The sequence below is a fragment of the Rhincodon typus genome, chromosome 2 (assembly GCF_021869965.1).
Source record: "Rhincodon typus isolate 14 chromosome 2, sRhiTyp1.1, whole genome shotgun sequence".
NCBI lineage: Eukaryota > Metazoa > Chordata > Chondrichthyes > Orectolobiformes > Rhincodontidae > Rhincodon > Rhincodon typus.
The window spans coordinates 129067049-129088636 of NC_063333.1; the positions used below are offsets into that span (position 1 = coordinate 129067049).

Consider the following 21588-nt stretch of genomic DNA (forward strand, 5'->3'; position numbering starts at 1 on the left):
CCTCTACATCGGGGAAACCAAGCGGAGGCTCGGGGACCGCTTTGCAGAACACCTATGCTCGGTTCGCAATAAACAACTGCACCTCCCAGTCGCAAACCATTTCAACTCCCCCTCCCATTCCTCAGACGACATGTCCATCCTGGGCCTCCTGCAGTGCCACAACGATGCCACCCGAAGGTTGCAGGAACAGCAACTCATATTCCGCTTGGGAACCCTGCAGCCCAATGGTATCAATGTGAATTTCACAAGTTTCAAAATCTCCCCTCCCCCTACCGCATTCCAAAACCAGTCCAGCTCGTCCCTGCCTCCCTAACCTGTTCTTCCTCCCACCTATCCCCTCCTCCCACCTCAAGTCGCACCTCCATCTCCTACCAACTAACCTCATCCCGCCCCCTTGACCTGTCCGTCCTCCCTGGACTGACCTATCCCCTCCCTAACTCCCCACCTACACTCACCTTTACTGGCACCATCCCCGCCTCTTTGACCTGTTTGTTTCCTCTCCACCTATCCTCTCCTCTATCCATCTTCTATCCACCTCCCACTCTCTCCCTATTTATTTCAGAACCCCCTTTCCCTCCCCCTTTTCTGATGAAGGGTCAAGGCCTGAAACATCAGCCTCTCTGTTCCTATGATGCTGCTTGGCCTGCTGTGTTCATCCAGCCCTGCACCTTGTTGTCTCGGATTCTCCAGCATCTGCAGTTCCTACTATCTCTGTCCAGTACCTATCTGTTGGTACTACCAAGTCCACTGGAAATGCCTGCAATGAGATTGGCCAGCAGTTCCAAGGAGCAGTGCTTCTTCCTGCATGAGGGGCAGGAGTCCCATTTCACCCTTGCTGTTTGATTTTGTTCGACTTTTTCGTTAGGGAAATGAGCAGTCCACTCTCCCAGCAAAATGCAGCCCTCTGTGCTGGAAAGAAAAACCTCAAGAGGTAGTAAGAATTGCTGATGCTGGAGTCAGAGATAACACAGTGTGGAGCTGGAGCAACACAGCAGGCCATGCAGCATCAGAGGAGCAGGAAAGCTGATGTTTCGGGTCGGGACCGTTTTTCAGAAAAGCCTCGAGTAGTGTGAAATTCTCACTACACATGTAAAGCAGGTGTTGAATGAGAAGGCTTCCATCCCTGGTGACCGATCCTTTTTTATGTATTGTTTGTAGAATTGTTGCGGTCATATTATCAGTTTACGTCATCATAGCACTGAAACGTACTATTCAGCCCAACTAGGTTTTGATGTTTGTACTCCACACAAGCCTTCTTCTACCCTACTTCTTGAAAGCTAGTCCTTCTGTTCTTTTCACCCCATGTGCATATCCAGCTTCTCTTTAAATGAATCTAAAATATTCGCCTCAATTGCTTCATATGGTTGCATGTTCCATGTTCCAAATCATTCTCTGCTGAATTATCTTAACGATATTCCCTTTTGGTCTGCACAAAAGTAGAAACATACTCTATTCCTTTATCTTACCGATGCTTCGAAGATTATAAAGGTCTATATCAGATCACCCCTCAGCTTTCTCTTTTCTAGGGGAACAAACCCCAACATGTTAACTTTCCCCTAAAATTGTATCTGTTCAGTACTGTAGCACACAATGTCACAGGCCTAATAGGTTGAATGGCATGTACTTTGAAATGGCATGTATCTTGTAATGGCATGTACCTTGCTTCTGTTCTGTAATTCTATCATTATATTTTAGCTTACAGGTACCAGGTATCATTCCTGCCCATCACCCCACATCAGAATATACACAGCACAATCTAGGTTGTCTGAAACTTCCAGTCTTAAGTGTTTTTTCCAAAGTGGACATATTGCCTAGTCAGATGAAGACTTTGGTCTGAAGGGAAACCTGCAGGCTTCTCCGGACTAGCATGCCCCCCCCCGCAGCCAACTAACAGCCAGTCAAACTCTCATTGTCACAGAGGACTTCAGCAAAGCTCAACATGGGCTTTTACACTGGATGGCACAAGACACAAGGTGGGAACATCACACATGCAATCCCCCAGTTCACCCGTGCACCCCAAACTCCTATCCTGGGGTACATGGTTGGCAGTCACCTGGATAGATGTGAAAGCGTTGGAAAAGGTGCAGAGGAGATTTACCAGGATGTTGCCTGGAATGGAAGGAAGGTCTTACGAGGAAAGGTTGAGAGAGCTAGGGCTTTTCTCTTCAGAACGACGAAGGATGAGACATGACTTGATAGAGGTGTACAAAATGATCAGAAGTATAGATAAAGTGGACATCCAGAGACTTTTTCCTAGGGTGGAGGTAGCTATTATGAGGGGTCATAGTTTTAAAGTGAATGGAGGTAGATATAGGGGAGACATCAGTGGCAGGTTCTTTACTCAGAGAGTGGTGGGGCGTGGAATGCATTGCCAGAGAGGGTAGTGGAGTCTGCCTCATTAGGGACATTTAGGCGGCTATTAGATAGGCATATGGATGGTGGTCTAAGGTAGGGGTGGAGGTTAGATGGACCTTAGGTTTAGGGTAAAAGTTTGGCACAACATCATGTGCCGAAGGGCCTGTACTGTGCTATACTGTTCTATGTTCTATGCTCACCCTGGTAGTAGTGTCCTTATGAGGTTACAGAATCTCCTCCAGAGTTAAGACAGGATGGCAAGGAATTTCAATACCTTGTTTTCTCAGACATTATGAGACATTCACTGGATGTTTCTTTCTTCTTTTTCAGCTTGCAGAAGGACTGATCAGGCTGACATTTTATTTGTAATAGACGGATCAGGTAGCATTCAACAGTATCAGTTTGAAAGCATGAGAACGTTCATGTTGGGCCTGGTGAATCGGACCAATGTTGGCCCAAACAAGGTTAAAATTGGAGCTGTGTTGTTTGGAAGTACACCCCAAACCGTATGTGGACTGGACAAATGGCAAACTAAAGCTGAAGTGCGAAAGCAAATCGAGCAGTTAAACAGTGTAGGTGGAAGCACTTACACTGTTGATGCCCTTAAACATGCAAAAACCCTTCTGAGAAAAGAAAATGGTGGACGTAGAGAAGATGGAGTTCCTCAGTTCCTGATTGTCATTACTGATGGGGAAGCAACAGTTAAGCAAGGATTAAATACTACATCTGCAGCTATCAGAGACAGCAATATTCAGATCCTCGCTATTGGTGTAGATAAAGCCAATATAGAAGAACTACAGACAATTGCAGGATCAGATGAGAATTGGTTTTATGTTGACAATTTTACTGGTTTGGAGTATTTATCCCAAAAGATTTCTCAGAAGATTTGCACAGAAACCAAACCAGGTGAGTCATTCAAAGTTAAGGTAATTATCTCTAATTTTGGAGCAAGTTAATTATCAGCGGATCGCATGGTAGGTTTGGAGGTTCTACAGTTGTTGAAGAAGGCTGAACACTTCAATGTTGGTTAAATAGTTCATTTCCACTCTCTCCCACTTCTGTTCTCCCGTGAACTCTGGCATTGGCCAGTCATCACAAGAACTTTCAGTTGGCATGAACCAGGCAGGTACCATAGATCCAACCAAAGGAGGATATACACTAACCTGTCTCATGTCATTTAGCTACATTCCTGCATCTCCCATAAAATCTGATGTCATGGTGTACTGGTGGGCATGATCTGGACATTCCTGATACGCCATGGAAATAATGAGCTTTTAATTTCAATTTATGAAACTGACTTGAAGTTCATGTTTTCTTAATTTTGAGGCATTTTGTTTTTAGATCCTTCCTGTTTATTTGCATCCTTCTGCATTTTTTCACAGATGTATGCATGCTTTGATTCTAAACAATCGAATGCTTACAGCTTAGAAGTATAAAAGTAGTTCTGAACAAATCTGTTCATTTTGTTAATTGAACTTCAAACATGCAAGGTTCGGAGGGGTCTTGACAGGGTGGATGTTTCTTCTTAAGGAGTCAAGCACCTCAACCAGAATAGAAACAGATCATTTCCTCACAGAGTGTCATGAGCCTTTGGAGCTCTCTGCCTGAAAAAGCCATTGGAAGCAGGTAGATGGATTTTTGGTCAGGCAAGGAGATGGCAGGTTATCAGGGTATGTGGGGAAGTATGGACTCGTGGTTACACCATCAACTTGAAGAGACATGAGCCCTTGAGAATGGCATGGGAGATAAGTTCACCCACCTGTTTCATACCCATTTCCCACCCAGCTGCTAAAACAAAATCGGTCATGTATACTTCCCCACTGAACATAGCATCCCAAAAGTAATCTTCAGGGAGAATTAATTGACTGAAGGCAGGCCTTGCTCCTCTCATTCGGAGGAAACTCTGCCTCAGAACAGCCTCAGCGTTCAGGCGATTTTATTGGACCATTTCTGGAACTATAAGCCATTCCACCTGTCTATGTTCTGCCACGGGAGAACTCCCCTGTTACTCTTTAAGTACTGCTCAGGATTTTTTATTGCCATCCTACTTATTATCTTCTATAGGGTGGCACAAGGAGTCAGTGGCTGGAATGCTGCCTGCCAGAGCCAGGGACCTGAGTTCAATTCTATCCTCAGTAAGTGTCTGTGTGGAGTTTGCACCATTCTCCCCGTGTCTGTGTGGGTTTCCTCCCACAGTCCAAAGATGTCCAAGTTAGGTAGATTGGCCATGTTAAATTGCCCAGTGTCCAGGGAAATGCAGGGTAGGTGGGTTAGCCATGGGAAATGCAAGGTTGCAGGGATACGGTTGGGGAGTGGGTCTGGGTGGAATACTCCCCAGAGGGTCAGTGTGGACTCGATGGGCTGAATGGCTGGCTTCCACACTGTAGGGATTCAATGTGATTTTCACTTTGAGCTGCTTCAGTTTTGTTCAGATGTACTATGTCATGGGGCATTTGTTTTACATTGATGGCAGAATATGAGTGCAAGTTATTGTTATATATTACAATTATTAACAATGTGAATTTGGTTAAAAATAAATCTCAAGAATTTAACACCCAGATTTTGCCCCAAGTTTATCACAATAATGCTTGCCAGATGATTTAAAACTCAGATTGCTTTCAAAGCCAGTCAGCATTCAAGAGTGGGGTTACATTCATAAATTGTTTGACCAAGTCCAAAGCTTGTAAAATACATGAAAAAATTACACCTATAAAATATGGGTGCCATTAAAGTTTTTTGTTCTTCTGTTCCAGATTGTGCAGTATCTGAATCAGATGTTGTTTTTCTAATTGATGGATCAGAAAGCATTAACTCAGATGACTTTGCATCTGTGAAGAAGTTCTTGAAACATGTCATTGAAACTCTGAATATGGGCCGAACAAAATTTCAGTTCGCAGCAGCTCAGTTCAGCAGAGACTCACAGCCCGAATTTTACCTGAATGAGACTAGGGACCAAAATAATCTCTTTGAAAAAATTGACAAGATCAGCCAAAGACAAGGTGGCACCCAAATAGGAAAGGCACTTAGGAATGTGATGACGTTCTTTGAACCATCAGCAGGAAGCCGAAAGCTGAAGGGGATTCCTCAGAACCTCTTGGTGATCACAGATGGGAGATCCGAAGACAACGTGGCTGAGCCGGCCAATGACTTGAGGAAGGAAAACATCAATGTACTTGCCATCGGTGTTGGAGAAGCAGATGAAAACGAGTTGGTTCAAATTGCTGGAGCTCCAAGGGGAAAATTCTATCTGTCATCATTCAATAACCTTGATCAAATAAAAAAAAGAGTAGTTCGTGAGCTTTGCACTGAATCTCCACAGGGTTAGTAGACTTTGCTCAGTGAGAAATGTTTCCAGAAATTTGGCTGTTGCCTCTGACGATATTGCTAAATATGTACATCATCTCTGACTATCATGAGGGGAATTAAATGTCAATTCCGACCAAGACTACTTTTTATTAACAAATTGAAGTCAAACTTTCATGCCCCTATTGATCAGTGTTAATACCCCTGATATATGTGAATAAGGAAGACAAAATGGCACAACTCTGAGAAACAGCAGAACAGAGAAGTAGTCATTTACCTATTAAAGGAGTGTGGGGGGAGAATTTTGTTTTTTCTTTACTCTTTCGTGAGATGTGGGCATCCCTGGCAAAGTCAACTTTTGTTTCCCATCCCTCTTTGTCTTTAAACTGAATGGCTTGCTCAGCCATTTCAGAGGGCAGTTCGGAGTTAATCACATTGTTGTGGGACTGGAATCACATGTAGGCCAGACTGGGTAAGGAAGGGCTGATTTTTTATCTACATGACATTAGTGTACAAGTTGGACTCCAACTTGGTGGTGGAATTTGAACCCATGACCCCAAAGCCTTAGGTTGGGCCATTGCATTGCCTATTCAGTGACATTACGACGCCAGCATCATTTCCCCACTCTCCGCAAAATCAGAATAAATGGAAAAGAGAGCAAAGAATTTCTAAAATAGGCACAGGAGGTTGTTTTTGATCAGTATGTTTCTAGTCTACTGATGGAAAAAACAAGTGCTGGATCTAGTTCTGATGGACAATGCATAGCAAGGGAAATGTGTTTGCAAGGGAGACCATTCATTTAGTGATTGCCGTGTGATTAGTTATAATGCAGCCACCCACAAATATGGCTGAGCATAAAATGAGAGGAAAGCCAATTAGAAATGAGTTGAGATCTCTGTACAAGAACACTCATAGTGTCTGTAAATTAGCAGAGGAGTTGGAGGCAGTCATGTGTTGGGAGATACCAGAGATCTTAGGAATTACTGAGACCTAGCTGCAGAAAAATTAGGAATCAGAATAAGCAACTTTTAACATATTTCACAATGATAGTGAGGGGAAAAGGGGAGGTGGAGTAGTTGTACTTATGAGGGATAATATAAATGGTTGAAAGAATAAACAATGTATCTATGAGGCTGTGAGGTATGAGTGTGTTGCTGCTACTTTCTGGAGCACACTAACTGAAAAGATGGAGGCATCTGATTCCACCAAACTTTCGATATGCAACTGGATATGTCCTTGAAAGGGACTAATTTTCAGGATCTTTAAATGCTCAGTGTAGAACTAAATCTTTAATAAGGTTAAACCTCATTAAAGAGATACCACCTGTTTGCCAGGCTGATTGTCCTTTGTATCCATTGGAATTTAAATAAATCAGAGTTGATCTTAAGGAAAGATGTAAGACTGTGAAGGAAATTTAGAGGGTGATTCCCTGTGTATGAATTAAGTAGTGATCTTTGGGGTGAAGGGGCTGATTTATCAAGAAGGGCTAAACTAGTTAGGCCTTTATTCATTGGTGTTTAGAAGAATGAGGGGTAATCTTGTTGATATGTGTAAGATTCTGAAAAGGCTTGACAGTGCAGAAGTTGAAATGTTCTGCTAGTTGGGAAATGTGGAACTAGGGGAATATAATTACATAATAAGGAGTCATTTCTATCAAAATGAGATGTATAGGAATTTCTCCCCTTAGAGAGTGTATTAAATTCTCCACTTCAAAGAGTTTTGGAGGCTAGACCACTGAAAATATTTAAAGAGGAAGTAACTTATTGAAATACGCCAGGCTGAGCTGGTACAAAGGAAATATGAGGATTCGGACAGATCCGCCATGATCTTGTAGAGTGGCAGGGCAGGTCAAGGGGCTGAATGGCCTACTCCTGCACCTGTTTCTGATGTTCTTACGTACAGGACATGCTTTAAAAATAGAGGGGCCTTCCATTAATAATGGAGATAAGGATTTTTGTTCTCTCAGTATTACTGGAATTCTGTTCCCCAGAGACTGGGACATTGAATATCTTTAAGATTGAGTTAGATAAAATCATTAAAGGGTATCCAGGATAGGCAAGTGAGTATGAGGGTACATTCCGATCAGCCATGAGTTTATCAAATGGTGGAAGAGGTTCGAGGGGCCAAATGGCCTACTCCTGCTGTGAGTTTGCCGGAGTGTCTCCCTATTCCAAATGGCAGGCTACTTGTAACATTGAATTACCATGACGAGTGTAGGCTGAAACTACAGTTTCGAAGCCCATTTCAGCACCTTCTATCCATCGAAACACTAACTATCCTAAACTGCTCTCAACATATGACAAAACATATGTTTTGTAAAGGAATCACCAAGAGTAATGCGAATGAATCTGCTCAGCCCACATAAAAAATGTTGGACTGCTATTGGACTATCTTTGGCCCTGGTCTGTGATTACCCAGTCCAGCTTCTGCCTCAAATCTCAAACATTCTTACCCACCCAGAAGCGGCCCAGTGTTGATGCCTTGAATGTAAATAAGACCTCAGCCTCACATTTGCAGGAATGAATATTTGCTGGAGGCAATAATGAGTTGTTCAGATGTCTGGGTAGTTCTTTGTTGTCCTTGGCACTTCTGATTCAGACCTTCTAAGAACAGATCACATTTGGGTGTTTCATTTCAATAGCTCAGACCAACTTTTCCGTCCTAATTTGTTTGAACCTGATATTGTTGAGCAGACATTGTGAAACCATACAGCTGCTGTGTATCTTGTACATACAATATCCAGGGAACTTGAAGAGCTGTTTCTGATTTTGTTCATTCTTTTGTTCACCAGCCTGTACCATAGATGTAGCTGTGGGATTTGACACCTCAAATCAGAGACAGTTTGAAAACATACTTGCTGGTCAAAATACACTGCAAGTAAAGCTGGATGAAATCTTCAAAAAAATGACCTCTCTGAGCACAGTCAGCTGTGAGTCAGCTTCCCATTTGGAAATAAGAGTTGGGTTATATATCAAAGACAAGAATGGGCAGGCTGTCCATGAGACCCGATTTGACGAAAACGTTTCAAAACTGGCAGATAGCCTGAAAGATGTCAAGACAAGCAGTCAAGTTATTTTAAATGTGAAAACTTTAGAATCGTTTTTGAGGAAGTTCAATGAATCAACTTCAAAAATCAAGGTAGTGTTTCCTATTGATATTTTTCTTAACAATATTCTTTAAAGCATTTACCGAAGTATTTGATTCTTGTTATGCCAAAGGGTTTTTATTTCAATTAATTTGATAACAGACGTGATGTGACAGTGATTCCCAATCATTTTTAAAATTTATTCAAGGGATGTAGACATCTCTGGCTATGCCAACATTTATTGCCCATCCCTATTAGTCTAGAGACCACTTAAAAGTCAACCTTGCTGTGGGTCTGGAGTCACATGTCGGCCTGACCAGGTAAGGATGACAGATTCAGTAGAGTGTGGAGTTGGAGGAACACAGCAGGTCAGGCAGCATCAGAGGAGCAGGAAAGTCGACGTTTCAGGTATGCACCGTTCAGCAGGATGAGCAGGATGACAGATTTCCTTCCGTAAAGGATATGAGGAAGCAAGATGGGTTTTTCCCAACAATCGGATATGGATTCGTGGTCATCATTAGACTCTTAATTCCGGATTTTTTTTTGTTGAATTTAAATTCCACCAGCTGCTGTGGCAGGATTTGAACCCGGGTCCCCACAACATTACCTGGATCTCCGGAATACCAGTTCAGCAATAATACCACTCAGCCATCACCTTCCCAATCTTCTCTAATACCAATTTAATTAGACAAACAACTCCATGATGCACCCAATTGTTTTTCAGCTGAATGAATGTATATTTCCACACATGTCTGGTGTTGGATCTCCCTTATCAGAATTCCATCATTGGAAGCTTATGCATGTGTAGCTGTGGAAGTTTGCCTGGGTGAAGTGGATAGGAACATCTGGTGTCAGCAGATAATCTCATGAATAATAGACACCAACGCTGTGCTCCAGAAACACAAGTAAAGCAGCTCTGCTTCCCGAAAATTTGGCAAATTATCTCTTAACTTTCAACCAGTTGAAAAGCACTAATATACATGATACAGAAAAGTGATTCAGAAGCTTCACCTGTCCCATCAATAGATTAGAAAAAGCATTGATGTTTATTCAGCATCTTGAATGTCCCAACGTGCATTAAAGCCAAATAAGTATTTCTAATTTCTAGTTACTGCTGTGTTCCTGCTATATTTGCTAACTAATCTGTATGTGCATGGCAGTGACCCATGTATACAATGATACATTATATAATAATATATAATGATGGGGTTAATTTTTTTGGGACACAGTGAAAATTTCATGCAGGCCATTTTACCTTTGAAATATGAATTTTATTTCTTGTGTAGATGGCATCCTGAATTACTTCACCTTTACTTCCATGCAGCTGTTATATGATTTTAGAATGGGCAAACTCTGTTTCATGTATGTACAATATATGGGGTGGCATTGGTGGGTCAGTGGTTAGCACTGCAGCCTCACAGTGCCAGGGACCCAGGTTCAATTCCACCCTTGGGCAACTGTCTGTGTGGAGTTTGCATGTTCTCCCTGTGTCTTTGCAGGTTTCCACTAGCTGCTCCAGTTTTCTCCCACAGTCCAAAGTTGTGCAAGTTAGGCAGATTGGTTATGCTAATTTATCCATAGTGTCCTTGGATGTGTGGGTTAAGTGTGTTAGCTATGGGCAATGCAGGGATAGGATAGGGGGATGTATCTGGGTGGGATGCTGTTCAGAAGGTCTGTGTGGACTTGTTGTGCCAAATGGCCTGTCCCCACATGATGGGGATTCTGTGAGAAGGAATTTGAAGGGCTATTTCTGTTTCCAATTAATTCCATGATATCCTTTTCTGCTTTGTTACCATATGCTCATTATTTAAACAGAATAGTTTGAGAGATTGAGGCTTTCAGAAAAATCACTCCATTTGATGCAGTAAGGGGGAAGCTATCTAATAAATGAAATCTTCTGTTTACTTTCATCATTGTAAGAAAGTACTGTCCTAGATTTTCACAAGCAGGGAGGTTAATCGAGGCACTTGTGATTTTCAGAAGACTGATTCTGGAGTAGGATCTTTATCAATCAAGTTTCCATTCCATTTCAGAAGTTCCCATCTGGGAAAAAAATGGAAAGGCTTCACCTCTATTCACCAATTAATTAACAACAGACATGTGCATGAAGTGAGATTAAAGGAATAGCTTAAGCTCTCATAGTTAGTTACCAGTGACATGCTGCTGCATTAAATTCTCTATATGAAGTTAAACCGTTATTGTTTTGTCTCCATTTCTCTCAGCACTGTATTTTATATTCTTCCACCCTCTGTTAAAGTCCCATTTTGGATGAAGGGCCAGTGATTTACTTTCATCTCACTGGCAGTACCAGCATTCAGTTGGAAGGCCCAAAGATTTGTAAAGGGTCAGGCATTCTCCAGATTTCCTTTTAATCTCCAGATTTAGGTCCTTTAGGCACAATCTCATCTCCTGGCCTTCATGCTACAACGGTTCATTCATAGAATCCCTACAGTGTGGGAACAGGCCCTTCGGCCCAACAAGTCCATACCGACCCTCAAAGCATCCCAAATAATAAATAACGCATATATATTTATTATATATGATATATAGAACATCATCATGCTGAGCCCTGCCCCTTGTTACATATTGACTAATTTTGGTTTGAGTTCTCAATTTGTGTTTCCCAGTGGTTTCCTTGACACAAAACATGGGGCTGAATCTTACGTTTTTTTTTATCTAAGTGTAGGTTGTATTTTGGAGAGATTCAGGCCTTGGGGGCCTAGTGAGATTGCTTGCCACATCTTACCAAACATGCATCATGACTTGCCTTCCCCAACCCTGTTGTGTCCATGTGTCCAATTCTATCCACATCTTACCACATGTTATTCCTGGAATTCACCAACTACTGGATATCCACTGAATGATTGGCATCCCTTCTGTCTGCATCATTTTTAAAAGGCTGCCATTCACTCAGGTGAATGTTGGCAATCCAAAGTTGCCCTGCTTATTTCAAGAACATCTTCTGAAGATATCTGCGAAGGGGAAGATGGTACCACGATTCTCCGACAGATACATGGATATCCTGGTTGAGGGGATGATGTCAAGGAGAGGAACCCTCTTGCCAGATCACCAGTAGTGGAAGCCATGCCACCAGACCCTGGCAGCCATGTCCAAGGTTGTCACTTGAGTCGGTGCCATCTTGGTGGTCTACAAGAATAGCCAGCAATGCTATAAGAAGGTTACTGACCTCCTCTGTTGTGCCTGGGTAAGTGTCACATTCGTCTCTCTGCTACCTCACACTCTGTGTCTCCCCTACTGCACCCACCTCCCACCAAGGCTCACGTTGTACCAGTTTAATAACCAGATGCAATGTTTCTTCTCACTGACCCTTGTACTCCCAACTCCCCAACACTAATAACCCAGCATGCCTCCTCATTCCCTCAGAACAGCACCTTTCACCCACCAGATCAGGACTAATAGCTGTGCCACCCACTTTCATCTCACTCAGTTCCTGCCTTTCTTTCATTGTAGGGGGTAAACAGTCCATAACTGGGTAGGTAGAGCCCACATGGCTGAAGGACTGCCTCATATTAGGTTCCTCTCTCCCTACAAGGGAGAGAATCCTTTCCATCTGCAGGGAAGAATGGGACTGCTCCTGATGTTTTGCCACAACATCCATGTCCCACCAACTAAGGAAGTACCATCTTCATCCCACTCGACTCTCACAGGAACCCCGCCACGTTTTAGATTCTTTGCACACTACTTCTAACTTCATTTGCCGCTCTGACTTTCCTTTCTTTTGTGTTACAGGGTCTGCCAGCATTTGCACCAGCACCGCATTGAAAAGAGGGTCCTGACGTCTCAGGAGAAACATCAGCAAGCCTGCCTCCTCCTCCAGCTCAGATCCCGACACCTGGATGAGAGCATTAGCCTTAGAAATTATGGGAGCCCAGGCTGGTGAGCAAGCACCTCACAGGGACAGCTCTGCAGCTGGCTGAGGAAGCATGCCCCTGGCACTCAGCGGATTGGCAGAGACCAGGCCCCTGCTCAGCCCCAAGCAAGAGGGGACCCTGCAATGTCGGCAATAAGGGGCTGTTTCCATCTGTACAAGGAGGAACAGGAGAGGCCGACAGGGATGTGGGATACAATGGCCTTCGTTGCCCAGAAGCTGCTTTAGTGCAGAGTCATGTGGTCGTCTGGTTGTCTCGATTGACAGGTTGGCGACTGCTATGAAACGCCATGACCCTCCCAATTTACTGTGGACATACACAAACCTGCACTCCATCACCCCAGCCCTTCATCTGCAGGACTGTAACCACAGGGGCACGAGGATCCTGGAAAGCTCTCCTTGTGACCCTTCCTCAGAAGGACACAGGGCAGACACAGGAGGCACTCAACTGGATGTTCCTTGGGTGTCTCCCGTCAGCATATTCCAGAGGTAGCTGGGCCCAGCACCTGCATCCTGCCTTCCCCCCTCCTAGCCTCGAATGTTCACACTGAGAAAGGTCCACTTGCCTCTGGTACAAAGACCCTGCGCATGTCTGGCCCATCTAGGCACAAACGTGACCAAACCTCCAGGACCAACGGGCACCACTGTTGGGCAGGCTCCCTCCAGTCCAACTGTCGAACCAAGAAGTACACTAAGCACTGTGGAAGGGAACGGAAGAAGAGAACTTACTGGGGGCACTTTGGTGGTACAAGTGCCAATGCACTGTCCATGCACTGAACATTATCTGGCACTCTGCTGTAAATTGCACTGTTTTAACCTTTAATGTGGTTGTGTGTCTCTCTGTGCATCTCAAAATGTAACAGATATAACACAGTGTGGAGCTGGAGGCACACAGCAGGCCAGGCAGTATCAGAGGAGCAGGAAAGCTGACGTTTCGGTTCGGGACCATTCTTCAGAAATGACCTGACCTAGCATCGTTCCTAACTTCATATCCACACAGAGTGTACCATGAGTCTCTGTCTGTCGTGAGAGCCTACTGCAGCAAGGGGAACAAGGCAAAGTCCTGTTGACACTATCTGTCCTTGTCCCACAACATCTTTATTCTTCCCCTGGCCTGAGTGCCCAGTAGTGTTGGTATCAATGAAGTGGTCACCAGCATCAAGGGCAGGGAGGTGCAAAGCCACCAGTGAGCACTGCTTTAGCTTGCTCAGTGATCATGGCCCTGCGCAGTACATGGGTCTTCATTTAACAGAGTCTCATGTCAGTGGGTCTGGTAGCCTCCTCCCTCAGGTTGAGTCAGCCCAGCCACTTCGAGTGTGGTCATTTGCTTCCCCACTGCGGACTTCCATTTTCTAGCACAATGGAAAGTGACAGTGATGCTGTTCAGCCTCTGCCCTTATATTGTCAGTGAGGTCCTAAACGTTCAAATGCACCTTCTATAGAGCCCATAGGCTTTGTTCTTCCCCACTCCCCACACAACTCATCTACATCAGCCTGAAACTGCCCGCCTTTAACCCTGCAGCCCTTGCATATGAAGTGACCGTGCCAGGTGTGGTCATGCAGTGTCTCCCCCTCCCCGCCTTGAAGTCAGGGCACTCTAGATGTACTCTGCCAGGACTTCCTGACTGATGGATGCCTCTGTGCACTGCAGTGAGGACAGCTTCCTGAAGACTTTCAGATATGGCTCCCTGCTTGCTCTATGTGCAGTGTTGCTGTGAGAGCCTCTGGCACATGGTGCGGGTTTGAAATTGATGTGGCACACTGCCATGCAGCAGAATGCAGGTGCCCTTGACTGAGGACCGCTGTCAGTAAGGCAAGCTGCCTGGTTGTGCGACTGCACTAATTGGCACAGCGAGTCAAGGCAAGGCATGAATGGTTTAAGCTGCAGGTAGGCGCTCAGTGAATGAACACTAAGTAAATGAGCAGCAATAAGATGCAGCCTGGTCCAATCAGTGGGATGAGTACCTTTCTGTGCATGCAAAGTGTCCTTGCTGCATCTTTTCAATGCTGGCTGTTGGAGTGCTCTCCACTGCACATCTGTGTTTCCTGTGTGCCCAGCTAGTGTACAGAGAAATGCCAAGATGATATTGGATTGGTAAATGCTGGATGCCAGTATCTGTAGATGATCTGTGCACACAGCTGGTTTGGTCCGAAGCAACATGGAGGACCTTGGGAGAAAGCAACGAGCAGAAGTTGCAAGGCACCCACTCTAATTTCCATGTCAAGTAAGAAGCTGAATATTAATAAGGTGAGTTAATAAGATGCTTAATAAGCAATAGTTCCCAAAATTGACAACCTGCTGCTGCCTGGTGAGAAATGTAACGTTGGGTAGGTGATGGCCTAGTGACATTAGCACTGGACTATTAATCCAGAGACCCAGGTAATGTTCTGGGGTCCTGGGCTCAAATCCCACCATGGCAGGTAGTGGTGTTAGAATTCAATAATAATCTAGAAATAAGAGTCTAATGATGACCATGAGATTGTCAGGAAAAATCTGTCTGGGTCATTCATGTCTTTTAGGGAAGGAAACTGTCATCCTTACCAGCTTTGGCCTCCATGCTCCATGTGCTTCCAGTCCACCTCGCCATGCAGCCCCTGCCCCCAGCAGTGGAAGTGACTCTTATCTGCCCTTTGGACAATAAATGTTGGCCTGATTAATGGTGTCCACATCCTGTGAATTTTTTTTTTAAAAATGCTGCTCAGCAAAAGCATAAAAGATGGTGCTTGATTTCCTAGCGTTGATATGGGCCTTATTGGATGTCTCGCCCAATTCTGCTTCAAACTCTTATTAGATTCTGCCCATCATTTCTAATGTGTAGAGGCCAGATTATTCTTGCAGTTTTCCCATTATCTTTGCAAAGAATTGACCCAAAAGCCTTACATAAGGTGTATTATTACTAAAGTATTTACCTGTTGTCCTGAATTTTAAAAAATGACAAGAACAGCTGTATGCATGTTATCATTTTGAATAAGACCGGCCATGATAAGGAGACTGTCATTCTGTGTCTCTTAATTAATTCTTTGAATTTGTCACTGATCAAAATAATATTTGTTTAAATATAATTGATCTGCAGATGATTTTATTCTTCACGGATGGATTAGATGACTCCTTATATGAACTGAAGCAAACATCACAAATGCTCAGAGAAAATGGTAAATATATCTTTCTTTTCAAAACGGCTTGTTTTGGAACTATTGATCCTGACACTAGTGGGATTTCTCAGTTGTCGAGGTAAGTGGGTTTCTGTGTAGGCAGAAGGTTAAAATGCTTGAAAGTGCCAGCAGTTTGAGAAGTTGGTCAGAAGCCACTGACATTTACCTTTAACCCGACTTGGTGTTTAATGAATGGAGAACCCCTGTGGGAGAGATAGATCTCTATTTAAATATGTGAAATACTCATTAACTGCTGTTTCATTACTGGGTTTTGACTTTTTATTTGTAATCATACATTTTCGAGGGCTCCTGGAACTGAATCAGTAATATATGGTGGGAAAGCAGAAGGAGCTAATGGGGCTCAGTAATTGCCAGGCAAGCAAGGTTTTAAATCCTGAATTCTCAAAGCTTCTTCCTTTCCTCAGTGAAAGGCTTGTGGTCACAGGACTTGATCTGAGAATATGCTTTCACTGCTCTGCTAGTGGTTTTCAAAGCATTTGAAGGTCACTCTTGAGCTTTCAGTGTATTTTTGCCTTTGATCTGCACTTCCCACTGTAAACCTTCTCAGCAGCATGATAGTAGCTAATGCAGCCCCTACCTTGGACCTCCGATGCAGAACAGAGAGCAATAGGAAGAGCACCTCAGGAGGACCACTAGTAGGAGGGTCTTCTCAGGAGGACCACCAGTAGGAGAACCAACACAGGAGGTCCACCAGTAGGAGGAGCACCTCAGGAGGAGCACCATAGGAGGACCATCAGCAGAAGAAGCATGGAAGGAGGAGAACCTTCTCCTCAAACACTACTTGTCTATCCACAGGGCAGCGGAGGTGAGCACAGGATTCTAATTCGAAGGAGGTGCTTCCCTCAACACAAGGCATTAGTCTTCTGGACAAGCCTGAGCGCAGGGAGACTTGGCTCTTGCAGATTTGCAACCCTGTGGAAGCAGTCCTTCTTCCAGGTGGACCTGGTGGGCAGTCATTTCCAATAGTGGTCAAGGTAACGTCTTACTTTTTGCCTCTAGCTCCTTCCAAGGACCTGCTGATGGCATTGGCCCAATCTCGCTATCTGAAGCCCACATATGCATCTCTTAGGTGACGGATGGCATATACGCCAAGTCTGATATCCATGCACACTTCGCTGTTGATGTGACCAGTCGGAATGAGAGGACACTTGGACTTATGACAGGCCCAGCAGGTCATAAAGTGATCACTAAAGTTTCACCAGTTAGCATGCCTACATTGCTCATTTAAAAAGGATTCATCCCATCAATAAGCACAGTCATTGAAAGAAAAACAGAAATTGCTGGAAAAGCTTAATGAGAGATAATATTTCAGGTTGAGTGAAACATTAATACAGATTTCTCACCACAGGTACTGCCAGACCTGCTGAACTTTTCCAGCAATTTCTGTGTTTGTTTCCGATTTACAGCATCTGCAGCTCTTTCAGTTTTTAATCATTGAAAGGTTAGCATTCATGCCTGTGCAAGATACCTGGAGGGTGGGCACAATGTATTCAGCCTTAATCAGGTCTCCGACATATATTTACACCTATGCAGTGTCAGTAGATAGTTCTGTAGGGACACGATCTACTCTCTGCAGATATGGCTGAGGAAAGCTGTAATAATCCCTGCCAGTCTTGCCCAGAAAGAAGCCGTATGAGTACCAGAGTTGTAAAGGAGAAAATTACTGGGATGCTGAAGATGAGATTCAGGTAGTGGGAGAGGGGGCACTCTTCAACATGCATCAGCATGGGTTTTCAGACTGTGCATGGTGTAGCACACCGCTATCAATGCAAACTTGCTGCAGGAAAATAAAAGTGTTAAATGCTCTGTAGCACTGGAGGACAAGGGTTTGTATGCAGGACGAGGAAGTGGAATGTGAGGAGACTGATATTATAATGGTATCTTTTACTGTTCACTCAGCTGCCAGAGGTGTCCAGGAAGGACGAATGACAGATTAAGATGCACTTCAGTTAAACTGATGTGTGGCTCAGCAACTGTGACCAACTCCTGCCCCTAGTTCTTCTGTTCTTATGAATTCGAACTGATAAGGGAAGATTGTTCTAAGTCATCAGATTATCACATTTCAGTGGCTGCTGATATCAAATCAGTCTGAGTGAACTTTTATGCCACTATGTTGCTGTGTTATGTTTAATGCTCCAAACTCTCCTCCTGTGGACAGGTATTCCGAGACCTGGCCAACTTCATTGCCATCTCCTCTGCGATGTTTAAGGTGGCGATGATTATATGCCGATGCCCTGTTCTCTGCTTCTATCTGATGTTCTGAGCTCCTTTCTCCTACAAGAAAGAAAAGTGTGAGCTTTCGAATGTTTCTGAGACGATGCCAATATTGCATTTGTGGAAGTTTACTGTAAGGGAGGCTGCTAGAAACAATTGCATTCTCTTGGTGGTTGATTTCATGGCGAAGTGAGTTGATGTCTTTTCAGAAAGGGATGGTACACTTCCCAACTATGTTGATCTGAAGAGTAACATGCAGAAGCAGATGAGGGAAGGAAGAGTAAGGCCTTGGCATTTGAATGCATCATGCCAGGCTCGACATGAAATAGGAGCAGAAGTCAACAATTAAGTAGTTAATCGATAAATTAATTCATTCAGACAATTAAGCCTACTTTCCCCTTCATGAGATCATATTTAATTTGCTTATGTTTCAAATTCCACATTCGCATCTGCCACCTGATAAATTTTGATTCTGTTGCCGAACAAGAATGTATCTACTTCTACCCCTAGCCACACCTACTTGTTCTCTGAGGCTGCCTTCCTCCTTGCCTCCAAAGGAATTTAGACAGAGGCTTTCTGCATTGTATGGCTCATTGCTACAGTCAGCAATGCTATTAATGTCCAACCTAACAAAAGTTATGGCCGCTGAGCAAAATCAAAGGAAGACAATCTCCCCATGGGTCCTTACAGCCGACAGCATCACGTCCTGCCATGCACTAGAGGTTCTTGGTGGTGCCAATCCTCATTGAGGCCCCACCAATAATTATTCCTGGAAGCTGTCATCTGTCATTCACCACACTTCAATCCTGACTCCCCCAGGGTATCTTTAAAAAGCAGGGCTAAATGAGACAGAACCAAGTCATCATCATCAAGGCCAAGGGAAACCTGGGAGTCAGAGGTAAATGTATTGGCTGGGTTCAAAGGCTGCTAAAAATTACATTCCTGAAACCTCCAGATTGCCTATGCATTGTTGGCCCTTGCCACTGTGACCAGGTTAGGAACTTATATTGCAAATTCACAACTTGAACACCCACAAACACAAACCCATAAACATGGCAATCTGTGTGGCACTGGAACACACTGGCACTCTTGGTTAATGGGTGTAATGATCAGAACAATTAAAAACTCAAAAACAAATGCTCCATTTCTAATCATTGCAATTGAGGTTTACACATAGATTTACTTTCAAAGATTCTGCCTATTTGGTTGCTTTGATCGGAAAGCGTTGCACTGTACAATAGTGCATCAGTAATTTTTCCATCATCGTCTTCTTAATAAATGATTTTGCATAGCAGCCTTAACTTTTGTTAGAATTAACACATACCATGGCACTGCTGGCTGTAGCAATGAGCCATACAAAGCAGAAAGCCACTGTCTAAGTTCCTGCACTGTGTTTAGCTAATTTCAGAGAGGGAACAAATGAAAAGTTGGGGCCCCGTTGTTTCTCATTATACTCTTAGTCCACCTTAATCAGGAAAAATAGAAAAGTTCTTTGCTTCTCTAGGCTGGCTTTAGGTTTGACCATTTTCAATTTATGTTCGCCAGTTCTACACTGTCAGTTTAATTAGCCAACAGAAATCTAAATTATTCATGCTACTTGCCTTTAAAATCTAAATTTAAAATCTTGGAATTACTTCCTCAGTGTAAATTTATATAAAATAACTTTAGTTTATGATGTTTTTGATCATTAAGTGCCAACTGAGCCTAAAAGCAACATAAGAACAATCATTAGCTCATACATAACCTCAAAACACCATTCAGTAAGATCATGGCTAGTCAGATCTTTTTGCCCTCGACCCTATTCTCCTGCCTTTACTTCCTTAAAGTTCAGAAATCAGCCCATTTTAAGCTGCAAAATATCCTCTGACTTAGCTGACACATCTCTCTTAGGTGGAGAATTCCAGAAGTTCATGACCCTCTGAAAGGAAGAAATGCCTCTTCACCTCCACCGTAAATAGAGCACATTTTGTTTAGAAACTTTGCCTGCTAGCTCTAGATTCCCTCCAAGAAGGGAAACATCCTAAGAGCATCTAACTCATAAAAGCTTTTCAGAATCTTAAATGTTTTAATAAGATCACTTTTCGTTCCCTGAGCCTCCAAAAACGAGAGGCCCAACCTGCTCAACCTTTCCTCATTGCATAATGTTATGATAATGGTAAACATGGGCTATCAATATTTAAACAAAAATACCAAAATATATTGTGGCAGTCACCTAAGGAGAGTTGAAAACACTGGAACCAATTCAACATTCTCAACTGGATGCTGGATTTTGCTATCAATATTTAACTTGTATTGTCTGATTTTAATACCTACCAGCTCCATGGGCTGAAGTGACTTCTGAAAAAGACTAATACTGACCTATTATGCCCACTGTGATAACCTGACCAGGTTGAGCCAAACTCATGAAGCCATCAGTAAACAAGGATCAGCCTGAAATAAAATTAATATCATTTTAACAGGCATTGAAACTCAAATCTATATCTCGTGGTTGAATTGTGATTTTCTGAAGTCAGTTGCAGATCATCCAGTTTGAAAAAAGAATGATGCCAGACACCAGAATTCACAAAAGCACTGTATTTCAGGCAACAGCTTTTGAGCAACAAAGCAGGGTCAAAAAGAAATATGAACTGATCTCAACAAGAAGCTGGAAATGTCTTGTCACCTGTCTCTCTCAACCTTTAAGTCAGTGCCTGGTGAAAAAGCAGCTTATAACAACAGCGATTCATTGAGAATTCAAGGAAATCTGCAAACCTCACCAATGCTGAAGAAACAAAACTACAGCTAAGCAGTTTGGATTCTGATCATTCTTACAACTCAAGAACTCTTATAAAATTGAACTGCAATGGACTTTACTTTCATGTCTGGATGAGACACACTGTCTCCACCACTTTCTGTTTAAACGCTTAATCTGTGTTTGTGTGTGTGTGCATTTGATGCCACAGTTTTATTATTTATGGGGTTGAGGGTGATAAGGTAATAAAATTAATCTTTCATTCAAGGGAACAAGGTAAGTTGACTCCTTAATTATGCTCTAATTAATAATATTTCAATTAAAATATGATTCCTATGTGCTAAAAAAGTTCAGAATCAACTCAGAAGAGGTTAAAAAGAGTGGAGCTGATTCAACATCTTCAGCTGGGCATAACAACCACCCTTCACACAGGAATCAAATTACTTAACCCTCTTGAAACTGATGTTGAGGATATTCCTCCCTAAGAGATCAAAACTGGACATATTACTCCACACCTCGTCTTATCAGTGCTCTGTACAATTGCACCAGGTCTTCTTTGCATTTATATTCTATACCTCTTGCAGTGAAGCTGATTTTATTGATTAATAACAACTGTTAAACACTTGATTTTCATTTAGTCATCTATAGCAATGTGATAATTAGTTCTCATTTTATAATTCCAGGAGTCCATGCACTCATCACGGTGGCTCTGGAAGGTGCTGTAAATGTTAATGAGATACCTGATATTGAGTTTGGAACTGGATTTACATACAAAACTCATCTGTCAATGCAAAGTGACAATATGGGAAGTGCTTTGCTAGAAAAGATAGTAAGTGT

The 21588-nt window shown here is 43.1% G+C and overlaps 1 pseudogene; it reads left to right on the forward strand.

Moving 5' to 3' along the window:
* Window positions 1-21588, forward strand: part of LOC109910932 — a 496846-nt pseudogene that overhangs the window by 411112 nt on the left and 64146 nt on the right.